This window comes from Phascolarctos cinereus, unplaced genomic scaffold (genome assembly GCF_003287225.1).
Source record: "Phascolarctos cinereus isolate Bilbo 61053 unplaced genomic scaffold, phaCin_HiC Scaffold_5;HRSCAF=322, whole genome shotgun sequence".
Taxonomy (NCBI): domain Eukaryota; kingdom Metazoa; phylum Chordata; class Mammalia; order Diprotodontia; family Phascolarctidae; genus Phascolarctos; species Phascolarctos cinereus.
Window position 1 is genome coordinate 11,229,452 of NW_027555958.1, and position 15,462 is coordinate 11,244,913.

At 44.9% G+C, this 15,462-nt stretch overlaps 1 long non-coding RNA gene across 1 annotated transcript; it reads right to left on the reverse strand.

Annotated features, from left to right (window-relative positions):
• Positions 1 to 9,236: 9,236 nt before the first annotated feature.
• On the reverse strand, positions 9,237 to 15,096 carry LOC110198089 (uncharacterized). The gene is made up of 4 exons (XR_002321648.2): positions 14,977 to 15,096; positions 14,476 to 14,557; positions 10,461 to 10,544; positions 9,237 to 9,606 (listed from the first exon to the last, which is right to left on the reverse strand). It is a non-coding gene; the product is annotated as an uncharacterized LOC110198089 (long non-coding RNA).
• Between the last annotated feature and the right edge of the window lie 366 nt (positions 15,097 to 15,462).

Consider the following 15,462-nt stretch of genomic DNA (forward strand, 5'->3'; position numbering starts at 1 on the left):
GCTTTGCTGTTATTTAATTAATCTGCAGAAAAAGGGGAAAGGGCATTAGGACAGACCCAGCAAATGGACCCTTTTATTACAGACCCAGAACTGAGGGGCGGCTCCCACCTACAGCAGTCAGGAGCTGACCCCCACACGACCATGTTTTACTGAGTTCTTCCTGTCATCCTACCCATTCACTGCCTAAGGCAAGGTCCCCTCCCTTGTCTCTAGAGCCAAGCTCTCCTGATCAGTGAGAGTTCACTATGTCTAGTCAACTCCAGCCACTTCACTGACATCTTCCTGGTACAGCATTGCACCCATACCCTGGTGCTGCTCTTTCCCAATTCTTGCTGTGGGACAGTAATTAAATCAACACTATCATCTCTTCCAAAAAGGGCACGTCAGTTGACCATCCTATATCACCTTTCCAGGCTTTTTTATAATTATGTCCCCAGTGATTAACACAGAGGTTGACACATAGTAAATGCTTGGTAAATACTTTTAGTACATTCATTCATTCATTCATTCATTCATCTCTTCTGGTCCTGACATTCTTTGGTATAAGATCCTCCTGGCTCTAATATTCCAACCCAGAGGGGCTGTGTTCTTTGCTCTAAATCAACTAACCAGCAAGCATTTCTTACCCACCAGCTACGTGCTTGGCACTGAGCTAGGACAGAGAATGAAGCACATTATCTCCACAGTCCTTGTATGGCCCCTCCTAACTCAGAAGTTCTGTGTTCTAGGTTTCTTTCAGCTCTGATACTGTGTGATCTCCTTTCTACCTGGGGCATTCTATCTATAAATGGGAGGGCCTCTAGGAAAAAACCAATGTTGGAGCTGAATGAGACTTAGAACATAAAACATTTGGGATTGGAGACACACTATAGAATAGGGACTGTAGGAGGTAATGCACTTCATTCATTGTCTTTGTTCCTCCCCCACTCCCACCCCCAGTGCTAGGAACATAGTAGGTACTTTATAAAATAATTCTTAATTGATTGACTGACTTAGACCACAGAACCAGCCTGGCTGGGTTGGAATAGTAGAGCAGAAAGGGACCTTAGAACATCAAAGACCTTAAATCATAAGACAGAATCTCAGAACTGGAGGGAACTTGAAGGCTTATCTAGGCCAGAGCCCCCCCACCCCCACCCCCCCTTCTTTTACAGATGAGGGGAGATGATGTACTTATGGGGCCACACCAGGGGCAGGTGAACCCTCTCACTTCCAGCCCAGTATTCTTTTGAAGATAACAAGGCAGGAAATCTGCAGGTGCTGCTGCTGGGACCTTTGTTTCTTGTAGGACATTATGGGATGAAAATTTGATCGAAACTCCTAGGACCTGGGTTCAAATCCTGACTCTGCCCTGCCTTGATGGGTCACCTTGGCCAAATCATTTCATTCTCTGGGTCTCAGTTTTCTCACTTGTAAAATGGGGATAATAATGCCCTGAATCCTTCCCTCATAGGCTGTCCTGACATGAAACAATGACTGCAAAGTGCTTGTATAGAGTCAAGGGTAGGAGTAGCTAGGTGGCACAGTAGATAGAGCTCCAGCCTTGGAGTCAGGAGGACCTGAGTTCAAATCTAGCCTCAGACACTTGACATGTACTAACTGTGTGACCCTGGGCAAGTCACTTAACCTCAACTGCCTCACCAAAAAGCAAAAAAAAAAAAAAGTCAAGGGTAGCTGTGTTTCCTTTACCTTGAAATCTAGGCTTCTGCAACCCTGTAGTGGGATGAGCCCTGAGTTCTAATCCCATCTCTTCTGCTTAATGCTGTGTGACTTTTGGCAAGTCATAAAACCTCTCTGGGCCTCACTTTCCCCACTTGTAAATAAGGAGGTTGAACTAGTTGGCCTCTAAGGCTCCTTCCAGCTTTAAATCTAGGATCCTGTGATTCTGCCTGTGTGACCCTGGGCAAGTCACTTAACTTCCCTACTCCTCAGTTTCCCCATTTGAGGCAATATGGCTGATGTGGAAATACTTTTTGCCTGACTTCCCATGTATAATCGATATATTGCTTGCTTTCTCGATGCAGAGGGCAGGGACAGAAGGGAGGAAGAGAATTTGGAGCTCAAAATTTTGAGAAATGTATGTTAAAAATAATAATTTAAAAAAACCCACAGCAGCTCTGTGGGAGGCAGAGAAGAGGGAAGAGGAAGCTGGCTATGGGTCTGCGGTGGGAGTGGGCACAGCCTATAGGGAGGCCTCCCTTGGGGTGGAAGTAACCCTAAAAGGGCAGGCAGGAGGGATTCCTGCTCCATTCCTCAGCGCCCCCTCCCCCCGAATGTGGGTGACTTGGTTCAATTCAGTTCAGCTCAGTCTGGTGCAGCCCGGTCCAGTTCAGCATATTTATTGTGTCTATGAGGGCGTGCTCTGAGAGGCAGGCAGGGCTATTATGGATAGAAAGACAGAAACCCGGGAAGACTGGGGTTCCAGTCTGCTACACACACACACACAGAGCCATGCAGGCTGGAAATCTGGGGGAGAGCAGAGGAAGAGTACCTGTGTTAGGTCAATGTGGCAGCCTGGGATGGGGAGGGAGAGGGGGAGGGGGGATGAGGAGGGAGAGGAGGAGACAGACATGTCTGGAGAGTCATGGGTGAAGGGAGGTGTGGAGGAGATTCTCCTGAAATGGTTGTTGGGGCAGGTGGTCACAAAGCGGGAGGGCAGAGGCTTTGTCCAGGCTGTGAAGGCAGCTGGTGAGGAGGAAGAGAAAAGGGAAGAGGAAGAGGAGATTACAATTCAATCATGTTCCATTACATTCAGGTATCACAGTTTGGTCATTGATTCCCAGTTGATGCCACTGCCTTCGTTGCTAGTATTTTTGCTGTGATAAATGTCGTGAGACGGAGAAATCCTTTCCCTCCGTCCCTGGCCTTGTGAGGCTGCCTGCCTAGTAGTGGCACTTCTGGGTCAGAAGGTGTGTAAACTTTTGTGCATCTAAATACTGTCCCAGGCCTGCCTGTGACTCCTTCACACACCCTCTGATGCAGCCACGCTGGTCTTCTGGCTGCTCCTCATACTTGGTTGGCTCTGCCTCCTGCCTCCATGCTTTGTACAGCCTGGTCTCCAATCCACGTCCCTAATTTCCCTGGGCAGCTAGGTGGCACAGTGCCAAGTCTAAAGTCAGGAAGACCTAAGTTCAAATCTGGCCTCAGATACTTACTAGTTTTGAGACCCTGGGCAAGTCACTTCACCCTGTTGGCCTCAGTTTCTTCATCTGTAAAATGAGCTGGAGAAGGAAATGGCAAACCACTGCAATATCTCTGCCAAGAAAATCCCAGGGTAGTAATCATGATCTCAGACAAAGTTAAAGCTAAAATAGATTCAATCAAAAGAGAAAAATAGGGAAACCGCATTATATTATTAATCAATATTGTTTTAGATTATTTAAAATAACTGGACAGTATAAGGTTGGAATATTTCTATGGTTTAGGAAATGATGAGTTGGCGGACTTAGAAAAATATGGAAAGACTTGGACTTATGAAGGAAGACGTTATCCACCCTCAGAGAAACAGAGGACAAACAAGGACAGTATGGTCTTACATAGATGCATATGAATGTATATGTCCATATGTGAGTATGATTATAGAGATCTAAGTACATGTATGTGTGTAAGTGCACGTGTGTATGTGTATATATATGTTTGTGTGTATATGTGTGTATGAGCTTAATTGTAGCCTTCTGGGCAGGGAGAAAGGGGAAAAAAGAACCAAGTAACAAGTGGACAGCGAGACAACCAAAGAGAACTTACAAGGAAGCAAAGAAAAGAGGGACAGCTCAGAACACAATGCGTACTATGTATGATACAGGCTTTCTGGAAGTGGAAATTTATTGCTGTGTATATGGAATCCTCTCCTACATTCTGCTGTACACATGACAATGCTTTTTTCCTTTTCTTGTTTTGTATTTAAGTTTATAGTTTCTTTTCTTATTGTGTGTTTAAGTTTTGGTATTTAAGTTTAAAATAAATTTGTTTTAAAAAAATCTAAAAAAAAGAATGAAAACCCCAAAAGGAGTCACGAAGAGTGGGACACAACCGAAGCAACTGAAAAACATTTCTGTAGTTCCAGCGTCACTCCCAACATGAACCCTTTTCTACTGCTCCCGGTTGCCATGTCCTGGTCCCAGGAATCTCTATGCATTTACCTACCCACCTCACCTCCTCCCCAAAAGCAGCCTTTGATTTTTGTCTCTGTATCCCCAGCACTTAGCAGGAATCAATGTCGATTGATGGAATGAGCATGTGAGGTAGTGTGGTGCAGTAGAGAGCGTTGGGGAAAGAGCTGCATTCAAATCCCATCTTTGGGCTCTAAGCACCAATCACATCATCCCTCTGAGGCTCAGCTGCCTCCTCTGTGAAATGAGGGGCTTAGAGTCAGTGGCCGCGAAGGTCCTTTTCAAGGAGAGAATCTTCTGCCTAGATGTCGTCTGAGGTCCTTCCGTCTCTAAATCTAAGATTCTGTGGGGGTCTTGTGGGCTTGTCTCTCCTGGGCTCCAGCCAGCTCCACATTTCCCACGTTGGTGTCCTGGCGTCATCTCAAATTCACATTTAAAAACCAGACTCACCACTTCTCTTCCCAGACTCAAAGCCAGATGCCCCTCCTTGATTCCTTATTCCTGGTTAGGACACCATCGCTGCTCCATGATGCTAACGCTCAGTGACTGCTGAGGGTGGTGAGGAAGATGGTGTCAGTTTATTAAGTTCCTACTATGTGCTTAGCACTGTACTGGGGATACAAGTACAAAAAGATCAAGACAGCCCCTGCCCTCAAGAAGCTTACAATCTGTAAGGGAAAGACAAAACACCAAAGGAAGCTAGCTGAAGGGGAGCAGAGACAGGTACAGACAGGTGGGGATGTAGAAATGTCAGTCACAGAAGTTCAAGGGGAGGCAATTGATGGTGGGGATGGGGGGATGGTAATGATGCAGACAGTTAAAAACTCTGTTTTCTAAGTGCACCGCCACTCTAGCACACCTTGTCCACCCTCTATGCCTAACCTCATCCCCCTGGATATTCTGAAGAAGCTTCAGCTATGACCAGCTCCCAGCCACCACCAGCATTTCCCCATGGAGGAAGTGACTGCATTTGAGCAACAGTGAAAGAGCTCCCCTCCATTGATAGGGAAAAAATTCCAAATTGTTTAGCCTGGTATTCAAGGACCTCCACAATCTGATTCCCATCTTCCAGTCCAACCCACTCTCCACTCTCCTCCACATACCTGACACTCCTACTATACTGGTCCATTTACTGGATCAGGAGTGTGCCACGCTATCATTCATCTTGCTTAATTTTTCTGAGCCTCTCTTCAGCTGCAAAATGGGTACAATAATACCTGCAGATCAAATGAACCAACTATGGAATGGCAACCACAAAAGGCACTGGAAATATCAATTATCCCTTTCTTCTTCCTCCTTATTAGCATTGTCTCTATAACTTGTTCTCAGCTCTCTACCCTTTGCCCACAAGCCCTCCTTCTTCATGGCCATTTGTCCAAATCCTGCCCAACTCAAGCCTCCTCTTATGCAAGAAGTTTCTATGAACTGCCCCAGTCCACAGTGACCTCCAACCTTTTCTGACTTCCAATTTGGAAGTTCCTTATGGAAAGAGCACTGGGTCAGAAGGAATTGGACCTAAACCTTGCCCTGACATGTATTAGCTGTATGACTCATCCTCTCTCTGGGTCTCAGTTTCCTCACCTGTAAACTCTGAGTACTTGAGTAGGAGATATCAAAGGTTCCTCTAGCTACTAATCTTGTGGTAGACCCAGGAACCCATCATGTGTGTTGTTGTTTTTGGACCTAAACCAGTGGTTTCATCCTTGGTACAGGGATCTCTCAGATGAGGAAACTCCCTCTGCCAAAGCACATAGCCACCCACTCCGTAACTTGGAGTCTCTGAGAGTTGCCCAGGGTCATAGGGAAGGGACCTGAGCCCACGTCTTCCTGGATTCATGGGTTCTGGATAATGGATGATGCTCTCAAGCTTTCCCAGCCACTAATGGAATGAAGCAAGGCTATGTGCTCGCTCCCATGCTTTTTAGCAGGATGCTTTCAGCCATCTTGTCAGATGCTTTCAAAAAGGATGAAAACAACATTCAAACCAGCTACTACGCTGAGAGTAAATTATTGAACTTGAAAAGGCTACAAGCCAAGACAAAAGTGGAGGGAGAGTTGGTGCATGACTTTTTGCTCAATGCAGCCTCTGAGGCTGAGGTGCAACAGAGTATGGGCCCGTTCTCTGCTACTTGTGCTCATTTTAGCCTGACAACACCAAGAAAAGAGAGGCTGTCCACCAGCCAGCACTGCACCATTCACATGTGGACCGTTGGTTACCACAAATAGAGAAATTTTGAATGCTGTGGATAAGTTCATTTTTCTTGATAGGAAAGCTACAAGACGACATGATATCTTTCTTTACCTTCCTGCCACCTTTACCTTTTGGCTCAGACAGACATGGCTAACCGTACATCTCCCAGAAAGTGGGAGCGCCAGGTATCCTCAACTGCTGGAGGGGCCCACAGATCTTAGGAGCTGTGAGATTGACAAAGGGACCCAGACTTCATCTTGAGTGGGTCAGATAAGGCTAAATACAGGAGTTGGTAGAATTCCTTTGGAGTCAGGGCTGCTTTCATCAGCTCATCATAGCCTCTAGCTACATTCATCTGTCTGTTCTTAGACATCCCATGGGCACAGGGCACAGGTTGGATCAGCCTGTGGTTGGCAGGATGTAGCAGTTTCTGAACTTTCCACCTGCAGTCACCAGGACCCAGCTATCTAGGCCATGAAACTCCCCGATCAGATATGCCCTCCTTTAGCACCTCACTACTTATGACCCACTAACCACTCCGTGGTTTGGTCGATGTCATCTACTCCCTTGGAAACTGTGGTCATCTGCTATGTGGGGGTGGGGGGGATTTATATCTCACCATCTCTTTGGTTTCCTATTTTCAAGCCTGCCAGCTCAGTGCCTTTGGGTGAGGAGAAAGTTTATTTGCTTACACAAAGTTGGGCTTACTGGCCCCTACCAGAGGTGTTGGAGGCTAGTCTGGTGAAAAGAGATTTGATTTCTGCCCTTCTCCTGGGAAGGCTGTTATTTCTGTTATTGGGTATCTTTGGAAACAGAGGTGATGGGAGCTGGCTCATTGTTTCACCCCGCCACCTAATCTCAGAGCATTAAACAGGCTCATTCTTTTTTCATTGTAGCTTCAGAAAGACAAAAGGCTGGCTCAGTTGCATCATTCCAGGTCTGGTGGATGCTGACTGTTGAATGGTTGGGAAAGGTGAGAGTTGGGCCTTGTTGAGAGGATGAGGGATGAGCCTTACAACCCTTTTGTCTGCATAACACTGTGGCTCAGTCAGCAAACGTGTGAAGGCCAAGATCAGGCAGAGCACAGCTGCTTAGGGGTGAAAAGCACAGGCTCTTCTATGCCCAGAATGTTTTCCCTCCCAACCCTGACTATTAAAAACATGACTTCCTTTAAGACTTTCCCCAAATGTCACCTCCTCCAGGAGGCCTTCTCTGCTCCCACCCTGCTCTGTTCCCCGCTTTCAGGCAAGGATTCTTAGCTTTTTTTGTGAGTCCTGGATTCCTTAGACAGTCTGGTAAAGGTTATGAGCGCCCTTCTTAGAAAAATGTGTTTGAGTACATAAGATACAATACATAGAATTGTGAAGGAAAACAATTATATTGAAACACAGTTATTATGTGTATATATATTTGTATGTATAATACATACATACATATGCATATATAGTTAATTAGTCAGTTAGTCAATAAAGATTTAAGTGCCTATGTGCCAGACACTGCGTGAAGCACTGGGGATACAAAGAAAGGCAAAAGACAGTCCCTGCCCTCAAGGATCCCCCAATCTAAAGGGTGTGACAACATGCAAATAACTGTGTAAACAAGCTACCATTGAAGAGAAAGCTCCAGAATGAAGAGGGATCGGGGAAGGCTTCCTGAAGAAGGGGATTTTAGGTGAGGCTTGAAGGGAACCAGGGAAGCCAGGAGGCAGGTAGGTTCACAGCCCCTAGGGTAAGCATCCCTTCTCTAAGGCTACCTTTGATTTATTCTGTAGTTATCTCCTACGTTCTGATTTCTTATAGGTTGTCCCTCCCATTAGATTGGGGGCTCCTTGGGGTACAGGCTGTTGCTTTTTCTTTGTATCCCCAGAGGTGTTTTTAACCATGTTGACCGGCAGATGATTGGATTTCCTGGCTGTGTGAGCCTGGAAAGGCACTTGACCTGTGAATTCCCCTGGGTAACTCTCCCAGACCACCAGGTACTGATCTTCATTACTAGAAGGCCTTTCCTCCTTACATCCTTCCATCTTCATCACCATCACAGATACAGATCCAGTCCCCTCCACATCCCCTCCCCCTCTCCCATTAGAATAACCCAATCTACTAGGAACTGGGATGCAACCACCAAATGGAAAAATAGTTCCTGCCCTCCAGAAGCTTACATTCTCCTGGGTGGAAATATTGATGCAGCAAGTACATTTGCATAGACAAAGTAAATGCAATGTCACTAAACAAACAAACACAATCACTAAATACAGTGTCACTGGGAGAGGGAAGGATCATTAATAATCAGAACTAAAAGAATTGTGAGGTGATAGCAGACTTTCAAGGGAAGGATGCCCATTCCCAGATACAGGTGTCATGGCTCAAAGCCCCATTTGCCCACCCTTACTTATGACTATTTAATAAGATGCCTTTCTCCCTTACAATCCTGCCAGCATTAGATGATTTTTCAGGGGGAGGGTTTGGACTGCCCTTTATTTTTTCTTTTTTTAAAATTTTCTTTAATTTTTTAAAATTAACTTATGTATTTTTTAGTTTTCAACATTTGCTTCCACAAGATTTTGAGTTCCAAATTTTCTCCCCATCTCATCCCTCCCCCCACCCCAAGATGGAATGCATTCTGAATACCCCTTTCCCTAATCTGCCCTTCCTTCTATCTCTCCCTTCCCTTCTCTTATCCCCTTCCCCTTCAATTTTCTTGTAGGACAGGATAGATTTCGATACCCCATTTCCTGTATATCTTATTTACCAGTTGCACAGCATTGGATTTTTAAAAATTATTTTTAATACTCTGCTAATTTGTCAGGTATAACAGGGGAATCAGAATTATTTTTTAAAAAACATTTTATTTTTCCAGTTGTATGAAAAACAATTAACTTTTTTTTTCAAAAAATTTGAGTTCCAAATTCTTTCCCTCCCTCCTTCCCTCCCCTGTCCCTCCATTGAGAAGACAAGCAATTGGACAAAGGTTATGTCTGGACTGTGATCTGCTCTTACCCCGGGGAGATAGACCTTTCCTGCAAATCTTCCAAGTTGTCTTGTGCTGGAAAATTGTTTGACCCCATTCTGCTGTTGGTTCTGCCACTCCAGAGCTCATTTTGAGGCATTATTTTCAAGTTGTTTGGAGGGGAATTGCGGAGAGCTCAGGCAAGTCCTTGCCTTTACTCTTCTATATTGGTTTCACCGCTATAGAATCCATCTTAGTTTCAGCTTATATTTGCTGGATATTTCCAATTCACTGTTGGGTACTGAAGAGGAGAAAGGTCTCGTTGTAGAAGGTGACACCTGGTTGGTGTTTTAAAAGAACCTAGGGATTCCAGGGGGAAAAGGTGAGAGTGTAAATGGCATTCTTAAGATATGGACTCAAGTGTGGGACCCCTGGGTCAAAGGTCTTTGACACAGTTTAAATTTTTAAAAAAATTATGTAATAATTTCCTAAACAGATCACACCTATTTGCCGTTCTACCAGCAGTCTGACAGAAGAGCCACGGTCAGGAGGTCTGGTACCTGTGGAGCATGATAGGAGGAGAAAGGGGAGATCTTGAGGCATCAGGTACTATAAGAGGTAGGGGATTAAAGCCCCCAGGGGATGATATTCCACCTTGACAGGAAGCAAGCTTGTGGTTCACCTAGAACAAGTCAAGGGCTTGGGATATTGCCCCATTTGGCCCTGACCAACCTTCACCTTCACTATATCTTGGGTGCCTTAATGTCAAGTCTCAAGTCGTTTGCCATCATATTGGGGAAGAGGCAACCCAACCCCCAGGAAACCAATCTTGTGACCTCAAGTTGCAGCCAAAGATAACTAGGTGTCCTAGTTCCCTGTGGTGAGGCAGGGGTATGACTGTTATCATCTTTCTGGGCTCCAGGATGTGGCTGACAGTGTGCCCCAGGGGAGAATTTTGACAACCACCAAGTATAGAAGCCCAGCGGTAGGCAGAGAACCATGAGGTGAAGGAAGACTGCCAAGAGATGGAAGCATGGCCCCAGATGCCAGGTATCCTGGGGCACAACTGTATTTGCCCACCCTTAGTTATGGCCCTGTTTAATCGTATGCCTGTTTCCTCATAGTCTAACCAGTACTGAATTTTATTAACATCTTTAACATTCTGCACTTTATCAGGTATGATGTGGGATCTTAGAGTTTTAACAAATATTTACCGGATGTTTCCAATTCCCTGCTGGGCACTGGAGAGCAGACAGGGAGGGAAAAACCTGAGTCCATTTCCTGAAGAAGCTTATAGTCTAGTAAGAGAGAAAGAACACACAGAGAGAAAGCAAAGGATGAGACAGGTCATTGTAACAGGGAAGAAAAGAGATTTTTCTTTTTAGTGTCTAGTATTTTCCCAACTCAAGTAGTAACCACCACCCCTCCCCTGGAGACATCTGCTAAATATCAGCAGAGGAGAAATTGGGTTCGGTTAGAATCTGTAAGTCTGGGTTTTGTCGGGGACTTTCTGGTGTGATTTATGTCAAACATTCCAGCTGGAATGAGAAGAGTAACAACTGAGGGGAAAAAAAATCAAACCAGAAAGCAATGATGTTAACCGCAAGCCAGGAGGTGAAATTGGGCTCGCTAGTTAGGTGGCTTCTTTACCCCACTGTATTCTTTCCATTTTACAGATGAGAAAACTGATTCTGCCAAATTAAGTAATTGGCCCATGGTTACCTGGCTAGTAAGTGTTACAGACAGGATTTGAACACAGGTCTTCTTGATTCTGGGCTGAGCACTCTATCTACCACAGCCTACTGCATCTACTAAAGGTCATGACTTCTTGAAAATGATAAACTAAAGAAAAAAGGGGGGTTTCTGTTGTTTATTGGCTGTGTGATATTGGGCAAGTCAGTGAGTCAAGAGACATTTATTAACCACTTTAATATGGATCAGGCACTGTGCTAAGCTAAGCTACCCCTACAAGAAGCCTATCTGCATCTCCCTTAATGCTAGTGTTTTCCCTCCGTGGGTTGTTTCTTGGTCATTCTGTTTGTAGCTTGTTTGTACATAACTGTTTTGCTGATTTAACTGGTTTGAACTGGTTTAACTCCCTAAGGGAGGGCCTCCTAATTCTGGAGAATTAGGAGGACAATAAGTAGTTTAGAAGAAAAAGTGGTAAACCTTACCCAAGTAAGAGATCCCCAGAAAACCAGAATACTCCAGACAGAAATCAATGACTCCATAAGACAGCAAGACATCACAAAATAATCAAAAGATTGAAAAATAGAAGAAATGTAAGATATTTGACATTTTTAAAAAAACTTGGAAAACAGGCCAAGAAGACATAATTTGAAAGTATTCAGACTCTCTGAAAACCACAATAAAAAAAAAAAGCCTGAGCATTACTGTTGTTCAAGGAATCACAAATAAAAACTGACAAGATCTTTTAGAACCAGAGGGCAAAGTAAAGATAAAACGAATATACTGAATACCACCTGAAAGAAACACCAAAAGGAACTGCCCCAGGAATGTCATAGCCAAAATCCAAAGTTCTTGTATCAAAGAAAAACATTGCAAGCATCCAGGAAGAAACTAGGAAGTTCAAATATCGTGGAACTAAAGTCAGGTTGGCACAAGATCTAACAGTTTTTACTAAAAAACCAGAGGAGATCTTGGAATGCAATATTCCAAAGGCAAAATATGCAGGACTAAAATCCTGAATAATTTACCCCGAAAAACTGATTATAATCCTCCAGAAGAAAAAAAAAATAGATGTTTGATGGAATAGAAGACTTTCAAGAATTTTTGATGAAAAGACTATAGCTGAGTAGGAATTTTTTTTGGGGGGTGGGGCTAGGCAATGCGGTTAAATGACTTGTCCAGGGTCACACAACTAGTAAGTGTTATTTGTCTGAGGCTGGATTTGAACTCAGGTCCTCCTGAATCCAGGGCTATTGCTCTATCTACCTCAAAGCCTAGCTGCCCCTGAGTAGGGATTTTGAAATACAAACACAAGTACAGAGAATCTTAGAAAGGTGATTTTATTCCTGCAATTTAGAAGGTATCGTGTGATGGTGGAGTGCTAAACAGCCTGATGATGGGACAAGAAACAAGTATCCCTCCAGAACCTGAAAGTCTTCAAAGGATACTGAGTTAAACAATTTCTTTAATAGGATAAAAGGAATACACTAGTGTAAAAAATAAGAAGAAGGAAGCAGGACTTACTATTCTTCATACTTGGGGTGTTTGAGAAGAAAAATATACAGTGAGGAAGGAGGGGAGGGAATAGTCACAAGCAAAGAAAATTTCTGATCCTGAAGGGGGGGATTAAACTTGGGGGTTGGGGAAGAGGAGATAGAAAGAATTGGAATCCAGGAGTGTACTTGAGATTGCCTTTTATGGCTGAACAGATTGTATATGAATGTAAGCAATTATTGTTGGGCTGACCATTGGACAAAAGAGACAATTTCAAAGAATTCTGACCTGACAGCAAGTGAAGTGAACAGAACCAGAAGAAAGATGCATTCAAGGACGACAACATTGTAACAAGAAAACAGCTGGAAGGCTGAAAAATTCTGATCGAAGCCACAGCAAATCATGTTGCCAGAGGACCTATGATGGTATGCGGCCCATCTCTTGACTGGATGATGGACACAAGGTGCAGAGGCAAACATTTCTGGACTTGGCCACTGCGTGGACTTTTTGGTTTGTTTGCTTGACTATGTTTATTTGTTACATGGGTGGTTTTTTTCCTCCTCCTTACTTTCTCTCTGTAAACTGGGAGGGGAGTGTTTAGGTTGTATATGGGGGAAGGGAGGGGGGTTAGCAATAGTGATGCCAGAAAAAAAGAAGGCCATGGAAATATTTTCTTTAAATGAACAAACAAGTAGAGTTTTGAAAGTAACTTGTAGAACTTAATTTGAAAAAGGAAATTTTTGTGGCATGAAGAGTCACTGTTGCATAAAAGATCCTCTTTTGGGATTTTACTGTTCTGCAGGTGTGGAAATACTCTTTTTTGTGATGTTTAAGTTCAGAATTCTTTAAAATGCTAAGCAGAGGAGTTTATATTTGATCGTGGAAATAACAGGAAATCCTTGCATTTCCACTGTGCCAGGGAACAACATAGTCACACCTATGCATGAACAAAATCACCTTGCTAGCTGTGTAGAGGCAAGGAGGCAGGGAGACCAATTAGGAGTCAAGAGGTAAAGAAGGACTAGATTAGAGGCATGGCTATGTGAGTAGAGAGAAAGGAACTTCTCCAAGAGAGATAATAAAAGCAGAAATAACAGATTGGATGTGTGGCGTGGGAGAGAGGAAGGAGTCCAGAATGGCTCTGAGTTATTTGAGCTTGGGTGACTGGAAGAATGCTGATGCAGTCTACAGGAATAAGGAAGTTAAGCAGGAGGGAAGCTGGGCGTGGGGAGGAAGTAAGAGGGAAGAAAGAGAAAAACACAAGTCATTAAACCTCCCTGGGGTTCTGAAAAATGACAGGGTCGGTTGGGATGAGCTCTAACATTCCTGATTCCCCTCCTTCTCCTTCTGCTTCTGCTTCTCTATTTCCTTCTCCTCCTCCCTTTTCTCCTTCTCCATCTCCTTCTCCTCCCTATGCCCTGACACTCGCTACTTTTCCCAATTCCCACTCCCGACAATCTAGTTGGTGGTGTTGAGACTTTGAGAAGTCTCTGGTAACTGTTTCCATCTGGACTTCAAGCTCTCTGAGGGCAGGAACCCTGTGCTATATTGGCAGAGGGCAATTACAGAGTGTCTTGGGTGCTTCCTAACTCCCAATGCCCTGCCCTTTTCCACAGACCACATTCTTTCTCCTACATCATTACTGCAATGTGGCAACCAAAAAGGCCCCAATCTTGGGCTGCATCATCGTGGGGCATGGCTCTGTAGCTGGAAGGGCCCTGAGAGGCCATCGGTCTAAGTAACCCTTTCATTTGTCAGAAAAGGAAACTGATGGGGCAGCTAGGTGGCACAGTGGATAGAGCACCAGCCCTGGATTCAGGAGGACCCGAGTTCAAATCTGGCCTCAGATACATATACTAGCTGTATAACCCTAGGCAAGTTACTTAATCCCATTGCCTAGTCAAAAAGAAAAAAGAAAAAAAAAGAAAAGGAAACTGAGGCCCAAGGAGGTTACTCGGACATCCTAGGGTCACATGGGTGGTAAGTGTCAAAGGCAAGATCTGAAGCCCAGAGCTCTACCTCTTGAGTCAGGGCACTCTGTCCTACCTCTCCACGGCTTCCAGGAGTCAAGGTGACAGGCTTTCTGTCCTCTGCCCTGGTCAGCTTATCTGGAGTACAGCGTTCAGTTCTGCACAGTTTAAGAAAGACGTTATCAAGGGGGAGAACATCCAGAGTCCATGTCGTCTGAGGGCTATAGAAAAGGACTAGGGGTGTTCAGTCTGGGAAGACTCAGGGGGCACACTCGAGATGTCAAGTGCTTGGAAGGCAGTTGTGTAGACAAGCGATCAGCTTTGTTCAGCCTGCCCCAGAGGGCAGAGCCTCACCATGGGGGGAAGCCAGAAAGAAGCCAGTTGAGGCTGGAGGTGAGAACAACTCCCCCAAGCAGGAGAGCCCTCCCCAAGCATCCTCGGCTGCCTCAGGAGGTGAGGGCTCCCTCTTCCTGGAGGTGTTCAGGGAATCTGGACAGCCACTCTCAGGGGAGCTGGTAAAGGTAGCCCAGATGGCCTCTGGGCCTCCTTCCAGCTCTGTGATCATCACCACATTCACCTCTAGTCCCCTGTGAGTCCTTGCTGGGAGTCAGGAATGTTTGGGGGAAATTCCCTCAATGCCCCCTGCTGTTGCCTTTGCTGCTGACTCAGATGGCTTCTATGCTGTGGTGTCAGAGCTGACTTGGTGACAACTTATGAAAGTCCTATCAGGAAACGGGCTGATTTGTTCAGAATTGCCTAATAGCTGGTGCATGGTGAACTGTATTATCTTGACACGCAGACCCGAGGGAGGTCAACCTCCCTTGTCTCAGTCTAGGAATCTGTCTCTGAAGGGCTACCGTGAGCTAGGCTCTGACAGAGGTGGGTAGACAGCTCCCTCCTGGATGAGTTAAGGAACAAATGTGCCTTTGGGGACAAGTTAGCGGAGCTGTCATCCAGGACTTACCTGAACTCTTCAGGAACCAGTGTGAATTATTAGGCCCCATCCTCACATGGAGAACACAGAATCAGAGGATTTGAGCTGGAAAGGCTCGGAGAGGTCATT